Source organism: Etheostoma spectabile, chromosome 11 (genome assembly GCF_008692095.1).
Source record: "Etheostoma spectabile isolate EspeVRDwgs_2016 chromosome 11, UIUC_Espe_1.0, whole genome shotgun sequence".
NCBI lineage: Eukaryota > Metazoa > Chordata > Actinopteri > Perciformes > Percidae > Etheostoma > Etheostoma spectabile.
Window position 1 is genome coordinate 20,815,137 of NC_045743.1, and position 3,701 is coordinate 20,818,837.

Genomic DNA, 3,701 nt, shown 5'->3' on the forward strand with positions numbered 1-3,701 from the left:
CTGTCAGGGCCTTCATACTCTGCTTCTGACTGGCTAGTAGTCCTTACCTAGGTACTGAACATGTGCGAGTCCCAACAAAGATGGAACAGAAGTGAGATGTCTCACTCTGGAGCTCAAACAGAGAGCTCAACACACAGGGTGAAAAGGGGAGCGGCAGCAATGTGCAGTACAACAAAAATTTGGTGTTTTATGAAAATTAAACCATGTAAATCTATTCTGATAAAACCTAAATACAATTATAAACCTGAAAATGAGCAGAATATGAACTCTTTAAAAAGAATAGTGATAATATTTAAATTACACACCGGGAGAGTCCGACACAGTCAGACGCAATAAATCTGAGATTAGCTCTCATATTCAAGTTTATGTCTACTTGTTCAACGGTTGTTTGGTAAATTTCTCTAAAACCCATTTAAAGGGGATTTGAATTGCTATTTTTATTCTCAATTGTCATTACAGCGCTGGTGTTTTCCTTTGGGGTCGGCTAAAACCTCTTTGGGGGGTGCCAAAAAGTCCTTAATGCAGGAAAATCCATGGCTGAAGGTAACCGCCTCCCCTGCCGCTTTCCTTTCCTTTCCTTTCCATTCCTTTCCTTTCTGTTCCTTACCTTTCCATTAAGTTCCTGTACTTCCTTCCTTCCTTTCCTACTTTAATGTCCTTTACATTCATCTCCTGTTACTCTTTACGGTCCTCTATTTTCCTTTCCTTTCGATTCATTCTCTTTTCCTTCCTGTTCTATCCTTTCCATGTTCTTACTTTCATATGAATGTCGTCCTTACAACTCTTTCCTCCTTGTGCCTTCTTCACTTTCACTTGTCCATTCTTTCCCTATCTGTCTACTCTTCTTGCTACTCTTATCCTTTCCTTCCCTTATTCCCTCTATTCTTGTTACCTTCCAACTTCTTACTTTCCTTTGCCGTCGTCTTTCACTTGCCGCGTCTTTCCTTCAATTCCCTCCTTCCTTCCTTCCTCTCGTTCCTCATTGCCTTTCCTTACCTTATCTTACTTACCCAGTCATCTTATGTCCCTCCTTCCTTTTACTTTAACTTTATTCCTTTTCCTTTACTTTCATTACTTCTCTTCCTTTACAATCCTTCCTTTCCATTCCTTTCCTTTCCATCTTTCCTGATTTAGTTCATCTTTACTTTCCTTATTTCGCTTCCTCTCCTTTCATCTCCTGTCCTCTTTTCCTTCTTCTTTCTTTCCGTCTTTCATTTCCGTTCTTTTCCTGCCTATTCTTTCCTTTCCTTTCCTTTCCTTTCCTTACCTTTCCTCTCTTCATTTCCTTCCTTTCTTTCTCTCTTTCCTTCTTACCTTTCCTACCTTCCTTCTTTTCTTTTCCTTTCCATTCCTTTCCTTTCCTTTCCTTTCCTTACTTTCCACTCCTTTCTCCTTTCCTTCCTTTCCTTTCCAGCCACTGTAGAACAAACAAATGAGGGCTTTGTGGCCCTGAGGTGTGCCTTCAGTACTTGGGAGCCAGAAGGTCAGGTTGGTGGAAGGTGGGGTGCCAATGTGGGAAGGTGTAGGTGCTGATGGGGGAGACATAGTTTGGGTGGGAAGGGGTGGAAGGGGGAGGGGGGGAGGCTGAGTTTGGTGACAAGGCTTCAGTTGTTTTGCTAAAACGGGGAAGAACAACCCTGACATTATGACATTGTGGACTCACAGACGCACTCACACACACACACACACACACACACACACACACACACACCACACACACACACACCACCACACAGCACACGCACGCGCACACACACTGTGCACTGTGGTATGTTGAACCCATTCCCTCCTCAGCTACAACATTCAGGAGAGGTTAAATAGAAGGACTGATCTGCTAACAGCCTTTCGAGGCGGTGTTAATTATATTTTCTCAATGCTGGACTCAAAACTCTGCTGCCAGTCAACCTCAAATGTCTCCTTCAACTGCCGGTAATCAGGAGTTGTAAAACATGTCCACTGCTTCCCCGAATGAATTATACATACTGACGGGGATTATCCCCATGTCGAGAAGTCGATAAGAACGCCTCTAGACGCTGGAGCTTGTGTTGCAGTAAGAAAACACAACTGGGATGGGTGTAGTGGGTCTGATTTCACCGTGTTGTTAAAACACACACGCACAAAGAAAAAAAATGCCACAGCAACGTGAGCTCCTGAATGCAGCCATTAAGAATGATTGGATTGATTGGATTAATTTTTTTGCTCATTAGCGCTCACAAATATGCTTTCAAGTTGCAAAGCCTTTTTACTCCCGCAGTAATCCAGCCGTGAGAGAGAGAGAGCTCGCAGGACCTCGGGCTACGTCACTCCAGAGGTCAGAATGTCACTCTGGGTTGGAGGGAGACGTAAACAGGGCTGGAGTAAGGGGCCCGCACCATAAACCCCCTGGAACAAGAGGGCCTTTACATGCTCTCTACAAGGGAAGACAAAGGGTCGGCCTTTAATCGCTGCTAACACAAATCCTGATGTGTTAGCTCAGTCAAGTCAGTTATGGCTGAGGTCAGAGGTCGCTGCAAGAAATTACTATACATAAATCGCGGGGGGGGGGGGGGGGAAGAAAAATAACGCAGATCCTTCACGTAAAAGTAATAATGCCACACTGTAAAAACACTCTGTACCAAGCAAAAGTCCTGGATAGAAAATCGTATCATCTGGAAAATGTACTTAAAGTATTGAAAGTAAAAGTACTCAATGCAAATAACGGAACATCAACTGAGGTTTCACGGCTAGGTGCAGTAACATTATAAAAAACTCAGATTTATAAGTACAGTGTTAGGGTGCAGCATCTTAATATGGAAAAGTACTAGGAAATAAAGTAACTAGTAATATAATAAAGCTGTCAGATGAATGTAGTGAGTAACTAAAGTAACTAGTAACTAAAGTAACTAGTAACTAAAGCTGTCAGATGAATGAGTGGGAGTAACTAAAGTAACTAGTAACTAAAGTAACTAGTAACTAAAGCTGTCAGATGAATGGAGTGGAGTAACTAAAGCAACTAGTGACTAAAGCTGTCAGAGGAATGTAGCGGAGTAACTAAAGTAACTAGTAACTAAAGCTGTCAGATGAATGTAGCGGAGTAACTAAAGTAACTAGTAACTAAAGCTGTCAGATGAATGTAGTGGAGTAACTAAAGTAACTAGTAACTAAAGCTGTCAGATGAATGTAGCGGAGTAACTAAAGTAACTAGTAACTAAAGCTGTCAGATGAATGTAGCGGAGTAACTAAAGTAACTAGTAACTAAAAGCTGCAGATGAATGTAGCGGAGTAACTAAAGTAAACTAGTAACTAAAGCTGTCAGATGAGTGTAGGGGAGTAAAAAAAGTAACTAGTAACTAAGCTGTCAGATGAAGTAGTGAGTAGTAAGCTAAGTATGTAACTAAGTAACTAGTAACTAAAGCTGGCAGATGAATGTAGTGGAGTAACTACAGTAACTAGTAACTAAAGCTGTCAGATGAATTGTAGTGGAGATAACTAAAGTAAATAGTAACTAAAGTAACTAGTAATAAAGCTGTCAGATGAGTGTAGGGAGTAACTAAAGTAACTAGTAAATAAGTAAATAGTAAATAATAGACTAGCTGTCAGATGATGTAGAGGAGTAATAAAGTAAATAGTAAACTAAGTAATAGAACTAGTAACTAGTAACTAAAGCTGTCAGATGATTGTAGAGGAGCATCAAGTAGAATATTTCTCTCTGAAATGTAGCG